The following is a 15100-nucleotide window of genomic DNA, read 5'->3' as shown; positions in this document are numbered from 1 at the left end:
TGGATTTCACTCCATTCACCACTACTCTCTGGGCCCAACAGTTCAGATAATTTTTAACCCATCAAAGAGAGTACCTGTCCAAGCCATGGGCTGCCAGCTTCACCAGGAGAACACTATGGGAGACTGTATCAAAGTTCTTCCTGAAGTCTAGGTAGACTACGTCAACAGGCTTTTCCTCATCCACCAGGTGGGTCACCCAGACATAGAAGGAGATGAGGTTGGTCAGACAGGACTTGCCTTTCATGAACCCATGCTGGCTGGGCCTGGTCCCCCAGCTGTCCCACATATGCTGCGTGATTGCATTCAAGATGACCTGTTCCATCACCGAGGTCAGGCTGACAGGCCTGTAGTTACTCGGGTCCTCCTTACGACCCATCTAGTAGATAGGCACCACATAAACAAGTCTCCAGTCATCTGGAACCAATCTGGATGACCATGACCGCTGATAGATGATGGAAAGTGGCCCAACAATCACATCTGCCAACTCCCTCAGCACCCTCGGGTGGTCCCATGGACCTGTGACAGTCCAGGTAGAGCAGCTGGCCTCTAACTGTCTCCACCTGAACCATGGGGCGTTTACTCTGCTCCCTGTCTCAGATATCCTAGTCAGGCATCTGAGTACTCTAAGGATAAGTGGTCTGGCTAGTAAAGACAGATGTAAAAAAGGCATTAAGAACCTCAGCATTTTCCTTATCCTCAATAGTCATGTTCCCCCTTGCATCCAGTATAGGATGGAGATTCTCTTTGGCCCTCCTTTTGCCATTAATATATTTGTAAAAATATATATATATATATATATATTTATCCTTAAGCATAATGGCCAGTTTGAGCTCGTGCTGGGCTTTGGCCTTCCTGATTTTTGCTCTGCATATGCTGGCAACTTCCTTGTACTCTCCCCGAGTTGCCTATCCCTTCTTCTGCTGGACATAAACTCTTTTTCTCCCAAACTCTCAGCAAAATTTCCCTATTTGGCCACAACCGTCTTCTTCCCTGCCAGCTCATCTTACGGCACATGGGAACAGACTCCTCCTGCTCCTTTAAGACTTCCTTCTTGAGGATCATCCAGCCTTTCTGGGCCCGTCTTCCCTTCAGGACTGACTCCCAAGGGACCCTCCCTACCTGAACAATTCAAATTTTGCCCTCCGGAACTCCAGGGTAGCAGTTTTACTGACCACCCTCCTGACTTCACCAAGAATAGAGAACTTGACCATTTTGTGGTCACTCTGCCCAAGACGGATCCTGACCACCACATCTCCCACCATCCTCCTCTGTTCATGAACAGCAGGTCTAGCAGGGCACCCCCTCTGGTAGGCTCACTAACCAGCTGAGTCAGGAAGCTGTCTTCCATGCACTCCAGGAACCCTGTTTCCTCAGGGCTGTATTGTATTTCCAGCAAATGTCCAGGAAATTAAAGACCCCCATGAGAACAAGCACTAGTGATTGAGCAACTTCTGCCAGCCGCTTATAGAATGCTTCATCTGTCTCTTCATCCTGGTTTGGTGGTCTATAAGAGACCCCCACCAGGATGTCCACCTTGTTGGCCATCCCCCTGATCCTAATCCACAGGGACTCTACCTTATCATTCGTAACCCTGAGCTCAACAACACTGAAGCACTCTCTAATATAGAGAGCCACACCAACGCCCCTTAGTTGTCTGTCCCTTCTGAAGAGCTTGTAGCCATCCATTGCAGCACTCCAGTCATGGGAGTGGTCCCACCATGTTTCAGTGATGGCAACTAGGTCATAGTTTGCCTACTGCACAATGGCTTCCAGCTCCTCCTGTTTGTTGCCCGTGATGGGTGCATTGGTATAGATGCACTTCGGTCATGTCGTTACCCTCACCCCCAACCTTGGCATTGCTCTCTCAGGCTCATCTCTCTTGAGCCTCATTTCCTCTGTGCCCCCTTCATACCTAGTTTAAAGCCCTCTCGGCGAGCCCTGCCAGCTCCTGGGGTAGGATCTATTTCCCAGTTTGAGACAGGTGGGACCCATAAGCAGCCATCAGGCCAGGTGCCAAGTAAACTTCCCCATGATCAAAAAATAAATAAATAAAAATTCTTTTGATAGCACCAGATAAATATACTCCCAGCCAACTATCTTAAATTTTGTCATGGTTTTGGCCAGCATAGAGCTATTTTTCTTTGTAGAGGCTCACACAATGATGTGTTTTGGATTTTTGATGAAAACGGTGGTGACAACACACCCATGTTCAAGTTGTTGAAGAGCAGTGCTGGCAATGAGCCAAGGTCTTTCCAGCTTCTTGTGCTGCCCTGCCAGAGTGGAGGCAGGGGGTGCACAAATTGCTGGGAGGGGACACAGCCAGGACAGCTGACCAACACTAACCCAAGGGATGTCCAATATTGTATGGCATCATGCTCAGCAATAAAGCTGAGGTAATGAAGGAGGAAGGGGGGATGTTGGGAGTGATGGCACTTGTCTTCCCAAGAAACTGCTCTGCATGATGAGCCCTGCTTTCTTGTAAGTGGCTGAGCACCTGCCTGCCAATGTGAAGTAGTGAATGGATTCCTTGATTTGCTTTGTTTGCAGGCACAGGTTTTGCTTTACTAAACTGTTGTTTCAATGTTGTCAACCCATGACTTCTCCCACTTTTACCTTTACAATTCTCTCCCTCATCCCACCTTGGGAGAATGAGTGAGCAGCTGTGTAGTACTTAGCTTCCTGCTGGGGGTTAAACCACAACAAATTTTCACACAGTATTTATGTTCCCTGGAATTCTCTAGTCCCCTTTTTGTCATCCCCCCAACATCTTCCTAATGCCTTGCTTGCTGTTTTCTTGCTTATCACACTCCAGTCAAATTACATCCTTTCAAACAAGCCAGTCTGCTGACTTCCTGTCCATTAAATGAAAGATCTAGGCAAGTCTGAAGGGGCCTGCAGCTCCTGTGTTGTTGTGCAAACCTCCCTCCTGCTGCAGGAGCATTGGCTCAGGTTTCTGGCCTAGATTCAGCCCTTCCCAGAGCTTTTGGGCAGTGTTCATATGCATGAGGGAGGTGTTTTGAAGTGAGACTTGTGGAGGGAAAAAAATAGACAGAAAAAAGACCTGTTTTCAGTCCCTTCTTAAATGTCCTTGCTTAAAAGTATCAAATATTTTCTGGAACATAAACTGGGCTTTTGGAACAGGTTTTTCACATAATTCCAGATATGAAATTGTTTTACTCTGGTGTTTGTATGCATTCCAACAGTGACGCTTAGACTTCATTGAAAATTGAGCTTTTTGGGATTCAGTGCAGTACAGAAGGTGAGCAGATGGCACCACTGATGTACTACATGCATAAATCTCAACTGAGCTTCCTTGCTCATGTTCTATAATACACCATTCTAAAAGGAACTACAACCAGCATGAGAAAATACATTAATATTTCACTAGCATTTCTCTATCTCAGAATCTTCTGTCCTCCTAATATAGGACAGATTCCTTATGTAAAAGATCCTTTTGCTAGCCTGTTGCCTACCCATATCACTCTTCTCACTGAATCCAGTCATTGTCCTCACCCTCTATATGACCTCCAATATATTTTGGTGATCTCCATAATTAAAGTGAGACACAGCTTTTTACTCTTGCTGATGCTTTTTTTCAGTTTTAATAAGTCAATATATGCCTTCAGCTGGCCATTAAACTTTGTTTCCATCATTGTTGTTGGATTTTGTTTTGCTTGTTACTCTTGGGAGTAATTTCCTGTAAACATTCATAAAACTCACCCAATTTCCCTTTCAAATTCCTTGTTAAAACCCTTCTCTTTTAGGAGTAGAAGATATCTGAAAATTATTAGCTTGGTGTAAGTTCATGCTCCCCATACTTGGTCATTGGCCAGGCCAACCAGTACTTCCTTAGTATCTCCCTGTTTATCTTTTTGTGTATATTTAGTGCCTCTCATCCCCTTCCAAGACCTTTCACACACACATGCACATAAACATGCTTCAATTACAATCACTGTAGGGCTATAATATATTTGCTCTGCTTTTGCAGAATGCATAGTCTTGCACAGAGCAAGGGCCATGATTTATCTCCTTGGAATTGCAATAGTGTGGTTGAAAGAATCTCAGTCCTTGTACCTTTTTAGTAGACACCATTGGAAAAGGTATGAGAAGCAAGACCAGATCATCCCTTAAAGGTCCCATTAAAAATATGATTCCTTGTTAAACAGGAAAACAATAATACTAATTACACAATCTCATTCTAAAAAAATGACGTTGTGCATCTCCAATGATTGCTGTCTTGTAATCTAGAAGATCTTTTTTTTATTTAAGCCTAAAAGCAAGTTTTGAATGTTAAATAGATACAAGCCAATCTTAGTTGGCCATTAAAACAAACAAACAAACAAACAAACAAACAAAGTAAGTTTCTGAAGTAGTTATAGTGTAGTCATATTTAGTTATATAGTTTGAACTGACACTGGAGGCAAAAACATATCTCATGACCTAACTCTTATGCTGACATTACTAAAAAGAGGGAAACCATGCATGTTCTTAATCCATCTGATTAAAGACAAGCTTGTTTTGTGTTTGAAAATTAAGTATGGTATGTTATGTGCAGGTTCTGTCCCAGTATCTTATATGATGAACTCCATGGCTTCAAACATCTCATATCACCTAGCAGAAAGACAAAAGGATACTCAACGATTCTGTGTTATGTGATACATGTACAGTTACATGTACATATCTAAGGATTTTTCTTCCTGGAATATTGAAGAATTTAAGGTGGACTAGGCTTTGAAAATCTAAAATGAAGCATAATAACATGTATACATATCTCATGATAACAGTATCTGGAAGCTAGTAGTGCATAAATTATTACTACTTCCAGGATGATTCTACACTGGCAATAATATGAGTTCCCAGGATATTTTGTCATGGTCATTTGAGAAAAGAAATGTCAGTATAAAGGTTAACCATATATAAAAAGTACAAGGTTTGATATTGCCTATTAAAAGGCATCAGACAGCTAGAGTTAATCTCCTTTGTGAGAATAGGATTTCCTGGACCAGTAATTAGTAAGTGTACATTTATCCTGTTTATCCTAGGTGACCTTTTGTCCCATTATACGTATTTGATACTTCAGCACAAATGTTATAGAAATATAGAGAGAATAGATATTCCCACTAAACTAAAAGGGCAAAGTAGCTATTTGTTTTCAAGATGGGTAGGTCTGACTAAATAGATATATGTCAAATGAACATCACTTTGATTTCACTTTCCCAGCAAAACTTAATTTCCTCATGAACAAGAGGGATTTTTGCTCTTACGCAAAATGGTAAAACGGGAGAATCCACACAGCATCAGTTGAATACCTTCCTTCATTCAGATGTCACACACTACAATTTGAAAGGATTTGCTGTGCCACAATTAGGATCATAACGAGTAACATTTCTCAGTATATTAAAACTAAGAATTGAGTATTAAAAGCATGGGGCTTTAGCTCTTTTACTGCATTACTGAAAATTAGTGGTCTCTTTATAGTTGTGAATCTGTTTATGAGTACAAATATTAAAAATAAAATAATGTTTCGTCACTTAGACAAAATATTCAAATCCTACAGATGTGAACCGTACTGATTTTAAAAACAATAACATCTTTTGCTTTTATTCTTTTGTTGTTTTTGTTGTTAATTTACTGTGTAAAGAAAATACTTTCTATAGTTTCTATTAAATACTCATCAGTTTTAATTATCCTCCTATGATTCCAAGATTGATAGATTTCGCAAATTCTCTATAAAATATTCTGAAGGTTTAAAAAAACTAGGACTATCTCTAGTATCTTCATAATACTGTGCTTGTCACTAAATATTCAGAAACTGAGAGAGACTTAGTCAACTATACATACAAGGAACCAAATGCACTTATTTATCATAGAATCATAGAGTATAAGTGGAAGGGTAATTGGAATCGGAATATAACAAGGGCCATAAAGTCCGACTCCTGGCTCCACACAGATTACCCAAAATTCAGACCATGTATTTGAGAGCGTTGTCCAGATGCTTCTTGAACTTCAGCAGGCTTGGTGCCATGACCACTGCCCTGAGGAGCCTGTTCCAGTGCCTGACCACCCTCTCAGTGAAGAACCTTTTCCTAACATCCAATCTGAACCTCTCTGATGCAGCTTTATGCCATCTTCTCAGGTCCTATCACTGGTCACCACAGAGAAGACACCAGCATGTCCATCTCTGCTCCCCCTCGTGAGGATTTCAAATACTATAATGATAATCCATAATTCATCTTTTATTTAGATTGAAGATATATATATAAATTTCTGCCTTAGAATGCTGGAATGCATACTGGTATCATTATTTTCTAAGATACAAAAAAAAAAAAATCCTGTTAGTTTTGGTTGGTTGGTTGGTTGGTTGGTTGGTTTTGTGGTTTTGTTTGTTTGTTTTTTTGGGGGGGTTGTAAAATTTGATCAAGATGAAGTAAAAGCATGTCTTTGTTTTTTGTACTGATTTTCTGGTTTTGGTTCAGGACATAAGCATGTGACATCAGAAGAAGGATTTACAAGTTTGAGTTCATTTTTGGCTCAGTTGTCTTCTGCCAGTAGATGTATTACAGTTCAAAAAGCTATACTAGGATTCTCACCCTTTGATCATGAATACCTTTGCAAAGCAGTGAAGAAAAAGTAGAATGTACTTTCATTGGAATCTGTTCCAATAAGAAATATTTTCAAAGCTTGAATTTTGCAAGAGCAATTTTGCAATAAGTTCTCATATGGAAAACTAATCAAAAGGATCTTGGAACATAGTTTGTATTCAGGTTGGTCCCAAAGGAAAGGGATCAAATTAATTACAAAAATTTACTAGTCAGTGCCTGCACAGCACATCGAAACACTACAGAGATATAGCAAAGCAGCCCTAAGTGAGCCAGGTCAGGCTCATATAATCTTCGCCCAAGTTAAGGTACAGGGCTGTGTGGGGCAGCAGATGTTCTGCTCCCAGAACAAAAGCTGCCTCCAGAAGATGAGTACAATCTAGTGTCTTGAGACTTCCATGTGTAAGGGAACTTCCCTCCATGCTTGGAACCAGTTGAAAACCTGTTGAACCCTCCTTCTGACTGAAATATGGTTTATCTAAATCAATGATTTTTAATGTTGTGAGCATTTCAGTTTTGTCAAAATAAATATCCTTTGTGTCTAAGAAACTAAAATGTTATTTTGGACCTTTTCTGACTGTATTGGTCTGACTTTTGATGAAGAAACAGAAAATATTTATTTAATCACAGTAGTATATATTTCACTGGTATATTATAGCATCTGGTTTAAAGAGTCCCATGGGTTAGCTCTATTGAATGAAGTGAGTCTGCGTAACGTAGTATGGAAGATATAGTCCAGGAAGATATCCTACTTCATTGACAACAAGGAATAAAGCTCCAAAATGGAAATGCTACGAGCCCACAAGATTCAACAGCCATTAACCTGAAAGTTTTTAGGTGACTTCACTAAGCAAAAATTGAATATATTGACCAATTTTATATTGACATTGCATATATTTTTATTTTTTTTCCGATGTAGGATAAAAAAAAATCCTGAAATATTTTAACTGTCCAGCAAAACAAAAATTTGAATTCTCTTTAATGTGACATGTAGGGTTAGAAACAATTTAAATATTTCCCAATACTTGTGTAATTTTAAGAACCATTTTCTTACAATTTCTAAAATGTAACAAGTAATGACACATCTGTGTTATCTTTATTGCAAGTTGCACATATGTGCAGCAAACCACAGCACTTTAACTTTCATTGAATGTTCTAACTCTGCTAGTCCTAAAGGTGCATTTGTCACAGATGATGTATACAGCTCCCAGGACAATCAAATAAAGAGATTAAGAAGTATCTGTTCAATACATTAACTCCCTTGCTACAGTATGATGGATGTTGTTTATCCACAAAAACCAAGGAAGCATGAAATCACTGTCATAAAATAACAATAATAATAATAATAATAATAATAATAATAATAATAATAATAATAAACTTTTTTAAAAGTGCATTCCCTGAGTATGCCCAATATAGTTATAACCATTTTCACAAAGCTTCTGATATATAATTGTAAATGGCACACAACATTTTGTGGGTAATTATCCTGTTTAAAGACAACTAGTTTATAAAAGTGAAATGTACAATTGCAACTGCAGGAAATTTCCTTCTCTAGGTACTAGCATTTACTGGTCATTCTGTACTGTTTCTCAGACATTTCTGTCTACTTTGCCTGCACTATAACCACTGAACAAGCCAATACGTATGTAACTGTCAAATAATTGGGCTTATTTTAATGAATGCAGTGAGAATTTTGGTCACTTGGGGCTGGGCTGCTAAGCTGCACTTGTTAGGTGTTTTCCTTTGAATATGATGTTCTGGCTTTTATGTTTTCTCAATGTATTTGTCTGTATAAAGTAACCAACACTTGTCACTCATTAGCTGTTAAGCTTTTGTGAAAAGTATGTCAACGTGTAAATCAACATTGTTCAAAGTAATTCATACTTTAAAAATACTGTGCATTTAGTAGATCCTGCAGAAATGGCACTGATGTACTCATCACTGCAGAAACTGATATTATTGTATGGTAGACATTCTTCACTCTGATTTATCTTCCTCTTTAATCACTAGCAAACACATCACTACTTAAATATTGCTTTTTGGGCAGTGCCTTTGGTTTTATATGTATGATAGCTTTAAAATTGCAGTTTTTGAAACACTGTACAGTTTGTCAAATCTGCAAGACTTACATTTCTCATCAAAATAAAGTGACAGACAAACAGAGAAACTATTATCGCTATTTCTTCAAAGCCAATTTTCTTTTTCTTTCTTTTTTTTTTTTTTTGGTTATTTAATATGACAGGTTCCAGAGAAGTGTGAAATAGATGTGAAGATTTACAACTACTTCTCAGCAATCTCCACTGAGGGAAATAAGAAAGTTTGTATTTCAAATCAATACTCAGTGTTTCTTTCCTCCTTACCAACTCTTTTTAACTTTTTAATATCTTGCAGAATTTCTGCTGCAAAGATTACAAGCTTCAGGGGATTTTTATTTCTCCTTAAAATCATAGCAGTAGTTGTGGATCTGGAACCCTTCTTTGAGAATGTTTGATAAATAGTTCATCTTCATTATGATTAATTTTGGAGCCTCTTCCCCATTTGGCACAAAAACATAAAACATAAACTGTCATGGCTTTATGCATAGATGTAGTTCTCCTATCTCTAGGGCATACTACCTATCTGTGTGCAATGAAACGTGCAAAGCTGAAAGGCAGAAGGGAACAAGGACCAGTGATGGATGTAATTCCTGGTACACAAAGCATGTGGATAAACCTCACTTAAGTCCACTTCCAAGAGAGACTGCGATTTTCAAAACTGATGTACAGGTACTGTAAGATTTTCAAATACATATATTTTTAAGCACCTCATTATTCTTCCACATGAAAATTGTTGAGGGTACTACAAACTTCAGCTTCTGTGACTGCTGAGAGATGTTACTGTCTTAATGAAGCAAGACTGGTTGTTTATCTCACTCAAAAATTCTGTTAGGCATTTTTTCACCTCAACTGCTTAATGCATGAGGTTTTCAGAATTTTAAGTATGGGATAGAAAAAAACAAATAATCAGTTGTGACTGAAGCTTTTCTTCAAAGCATGACTAAGGAGAAGTAAACAATGTCAGTTCCATACCATATTTGAATATTGGCTTTTTTTTGTCAGACTGTTAAAGGAAATGCCAGAGAGCATTAAACATCTAACATTCAGTCTCTAATTACGGTCTTTTTTTTTTTCTTTTCTTTGTGTTTGTATGTGTGTGCACGTGAAGATGGTTTTAATCCCTCTTACTAAAGCTGTTTATATGGAAACAAAACTTAATGGCTTTGTGGTAGAGAAAGCATGAGCAGAACAATAAAAGGATGATTATGACAACACTTTTGAATCCATCAACTATTTAACATACTTTATATGATCACTCTTTATAGTAAGAATACGAAAACAGTTCTCTTCCTTTTACTTACATGGATTAATCTTGAGGACAGGCAGAAACATGTTTACATTTGAATTCTCCTTATGAATAAAGTATTTAATTATTCATTTGAAATGCAACATTATCTGCAGGAGGTGCAAGAGCACACATTCTCAGCTAATTAAAGAGAAAAGTTTTTAATGATGAAAGAACACTTGTCTCCCTCCACCCCATCCTGAATGATGAAGATTTTGAACAGTTTTCCAGATTCTTATCTAACCATTATAATGAGTGCTAAAAGTGTTGCAATTTCTTTTTCATCTGTTTTAGAAGAGGTTGACCACTGCTTCCCTTTTCAGAGCAGGACCCCCATTAGAATACTATTGAAGAGGAATGAGAATAGCAAATTTGAACTTCAGGAGACAGCTTTTCCTTCATTAGTAGACAGCGCTTTTAGACCACCTTGTGGTAAGAACAAAAACACTCTCCGTAGGGTACCAGTGTTTGATGTGGAGCTGCCTACTCAAATCTCTCTCTGTGTCCCTGAGTTGACAAACACAAATCTTTCCCACACTCTTTGACAATAGAAGATTGACCTTTTCTTATGCCTGATGAAAGTCACTCTAAGGGATGGAATGCAATTATAAAGTATAAGCAAATTTTTGGATTAGCAGGTGCAGTATCAACATGTTTCCCATCTCTTTTCCCTCTGTCATTAGAGAGAAAGAAATGTGATTTTCACTCTTATGCTTAGAAAAGAAAGCTTTCAAAGTATTCCACAAATAGAAACTTAGTGTGCAAGTGATTCTTAAGCTTTTTCAAGACCTATAAGAATTATTTAATTTCTGTGAAATTTCATGGATATAGGAGAGTTTGGTCTTAAAGAAATAGTTAAACAGGACAGAGAACTGCTTAGCACGAAGAAAATGGTTCTACCTTTGTTCTACTAAGCAGCAAAGAAAGCAAACAAGTTCAAAAGGGGGAAAAAAGTGAGTTGATTCTTATAAGGCTTTTTCTAAGCATTTACTTTCTAGTTGTTAAGAAACTCTTGATCTGATATAATATTTGAAACAAGGAACCAATAAACTCTAATCTATCATTACTTTAAATGTTTCCTTTACAAAAACTGATTTAGATAATGGAGAGCCCTTAGCTTATATAAAGAACTAGTCTATTTATTTGTATATTGTGATATATGCTTAAAGAAACACGTTATATATTGGAACATTAAATGTAACAGCTCTAAGCCATATGGACTGCAATTAAATTCCTTTCCAAACTACTCCACCATAGTTCCAACTTCCTTACAACATATTTTAAAAATATTTGAGAAGAGTAAAAACAAAGACTGTGTGACTTCCGTTGGTCTCCGGAACTAAGATTCTGTGTTAATCTGACCCATCACATACTGTATTTTACTAGAAAGGCACAATACATAGATATTCAGATTGATATAAACAACATTTGTGTTTTGTTCAAAATAATGCAATGGACAGAATAGAACAGATTTCAAAAATGGAGATCAGGGTTTACTTTACTATCAGTGTTTCAAAATTTTAATATGTTAAATTACAGTAAAAAATAACAGATAAAAGGCTAATACAGTTAAAACTGTCGTACAGAAAAGACTTCCTAACATCTATTTCTCTTCTCTAGGGATTTGCTCACCTGTCCACCTGTCTAATGCAGGTATCCTTTGGGTCCTAAACCAGAATTCCCACCTCAAGCAGAATGGGACAGTGCAATGAAGACATGTCCACATCCTGAGTTCTTCACCAAGGGGAAGTGGGATATTGAAGGTGAGGGTTTATCCTCAATCACGGGCACACTTGATGTTATGTTTTACACTTTTAAGCACAGTCTGACACTTTCTCATTGGTAAAACTTGAAAGGTGCACAATACACTCCCTAGCCTCGTTAAACACAAATGGCTACTGTCTGTTACACAAGGACTGTCCAGCTTTGTCAGAACATTATCCTAAGGTATTCTCAGGGCTTCAGTTACAATAGGCTAGGCAGTAGTCACCTAACTGTTGGACAGTTGTCACAATGACATAAAATAAGGTCAGGCCACGGCAAGCCCAGGGACGTCCTAAGACCCTGCACTAAATGTTTACACAAAACCCATGGTTTTTATTAACAACAGAAATATATTACCTAGGCTTTGCTTGTTTTGGGGGGGGTCTATCTGTTCCAGCAGACTTCTGATTTAAAACTTCAATATAGCAGACTTCTCAGAATACACTGGAAATTCTTCCTCTGCAACTTCCCTCCCATTATATTCTAAGAAACCTGCTGCAGTATTTCCTTTCCATCAGATGATTAGCTATTTTTTATCTTTCTTCAGTTAACTTCTACACCCATTCTTGGTGCACTAAATAAGGCAAAGTTCTTAGTAAAGATAGATCTGTCTCTGAATAAAAGTGTTAAAATTTTAAAATTTATATGAAAGGCATTTCCAGAAGAAAAGGGGAGGAAAAAGTGATATTTTCATCCAGTTCTGGACACAAAGCTTCTGTTTTCTCTGAATGTACATGCTGTGCCTTTTTTTGCTGTCACTGTCTGGTAACATATTCACTTAAACTCCTCTGCTGGACCTTTGTTGCCCAAACTCTGATTTACCTTACTAATTTCCTGTTTGGGGAATCTACATGTTTCTGTAACATCTGAACTTTTTAGGTAATATTAAGTCCTTTATATTATTCAGAGTTTGGAGATTCATAAAGTAGACAGAATTACTTGCTAAGAGTTGTTTTGCAAGTTCAAACTCTGAATTACACAAAAGCTTTGGAAATATAAATATATATATATTTTTCCCCCATACCTTCAACATTTTATGGATAAATTCTGTTACAGTGCTCCTTACAAAAACATATGGCCAGATTTGGATAGTTTCTTCTTGAGCCTATCTTTATTCAAATACCCTTGACATACATATAGCAGCTGTTAAAATATGTTCTTAAACCTCATGTCTTAGATTAGAACTTTTGTAAGTCAGAGTAATGCCCTTGATGCATTATTTAGTCTGAAAGGTAGAAATGAAGTGATTTATAATGTGTCACAAAGTCAGGGTTTTCTTCCTTGATTCTCATGTTTCACTTCAATCTGAAAATAACTGACATTCAGTCAAACACATATCTTTGGATCTCAGTTTTTGTTTTGTTTGTCTTTGCTTTGCTTTTACAACACCAAATGCCCAGGCAGGTCATTCTCTAGCATGCTATTTAGATTTTCTTTCATTGATAAATTATATGCTGGAAGAATCTGATAGAGGGAAGTCTTCACCAGAACATGGCTTTCAACTGGTAGAGAAACTTTGATCTTCCCTTTTTTTATTCATAGAAAATATATCAACATACCTTCACAGAAGTGTTCTCATCACTTAATTTCTTTGTCTGCACAGAGTTTGTTCTCAGTTAACCTCCAGCTCTTTTTCTGAATAAACTACATTACAGGTCTTCTTTTTGTCCCTCTGAGAAGCTTAAGGAACCAACAGTTTAGAACTTTGCCACTGTGGAAGATTTTTCACAACCTGCATCTCCCACTTCATGAGAGAGTTTTCTCCTTTCCACAACTCAACATATGATTCAGCTTATAACAATTACACGTAATAAATATGTTGACTGAATATGCATCACTTTAGTTATATAATTATAAAATATATTTAGTTATTCCTAAGTATATATAATAATAAATATAAGTAATATATATATAATATTAAGTTATTACTTATAAGTAATATATATAATATGTTTAGTTATTCCTAAGTGTTCACTATAAACAAAGCTTCAACAAAGCCAGTGTAAATAGTATTTTCACTGAATTCTGGAATGTTTCTGTTGGTAAGATTTATTTCCTAAACTAAGTTTAATATTGATGGCATTGATGTCCTTCAGGAATTGCTCTATCTATTCATACTGAAAAAAATACTGAATACTTAAAATCATAGATTCATTAAGGTTGGAAAGACCTCCAAGATCATCTGGTCTAATTGTCCCCCAACCACCAATGTCACCCACTAAACCATGTCGCTAAACACCAAGTCCAAACTTTCCTTAAACAGCCCCGGGGACGGTGACTCCACCACCTCCCTGGACAACCCGTCCCAATGCCTGACCACTCCTTCTGAGAAGAAATGTCTCCTGATTTCCAACCTGAACCTCCCCTGGCACAACTTGAGGCCATTCCCTCTAGTCCTATCACTAGATATCTACGAGAAGAGGCCGAACCTCAGCTCCCCACAACTTCCTTTCAGGTAGTTGGAGAGAGAAATAAGGTCACCCCTGAGCCTCTTCTTCTCCAGACTAAACAACCCCAGTTCCCTCAGCCACTCCTCACAGGACTTGTGTGCCAGATGCAAAATAAGCTGCAAGAAAAATAAATAAACCCAAAAGAGCTTTTACAATTTTAAGGTTCTCTAGTGTGTTAGGTGCTGTTTTTACAACTTGGTTTCACAACGTTCTCTTATTAAAAAGTGAGAAAATGGATGACAATTTTTTATTTATGTATTTTTTTTCCAGCAAACAGAAACCTGATCAGTGCTTAGAACTGACTAAATTTTTGGGCTTTTTGGAAGAGGATCTTCATTTGATACACACCAATTATCCACCAGGTCACATGTTAAGATTACTTCTTTTGGAATCTGATAGACTCTTTAGCTAGACATTAAGGACAACAATGTGCAGTGTACATGATACTTGTTTGTATCTCAAAATACCAATATTTTAGTGCAGTAGAAACTAGTTTTACAAGCTAGAGAAATATGTTTTTGTCACTGAACTCTGCACTTTTGACTGAACAACATCAATCTGTATGGTTCAAAATACTTTTTTTTTTCTTAGAAACAGAAAGTAAGGTAGTTGCAGTTTGCTTTTGTGAAGGTAGAAGGTAGCAAGGATAGAAGACAATTCAAAGCTGAAAAAAAAAAAAAGACTGAAAAGACTGGTGGGTGTTTAACCTAGACATATCTGCTTAGTAGATAGATGAATTAGTTAATACAGAAAAGTTGCTCAGTGTAAGTTTATCAGAAAACAGCTGAGCAGCATTTACTTGATAATTAGTAAAAATTATTTATCTTTAATTATGATTAAATCTGAGAGGAACAGAGTGGATTTAGGATTTTTCCATAAATTCTGTAGAAACTCCTTACCTGC

Source organism: Anser brachyrhynchus (assembly GCF_964034855.1).
Source record: "Anser brachyrhynchus genome assembly, chromosome: 1".
In the NCBI taxonomy this organism is placed as follows: domain Eukaryota; kingdom Metazoa; phylum Chordata; class Aves; order Anseriformes; family Anatidae; genus Anser; species Anser brachyrhynchus.
The sequence above is the reverse complement of the archived record's forward strand: the minus strand, read 5'-3'. Positions refer to the sequence as shown.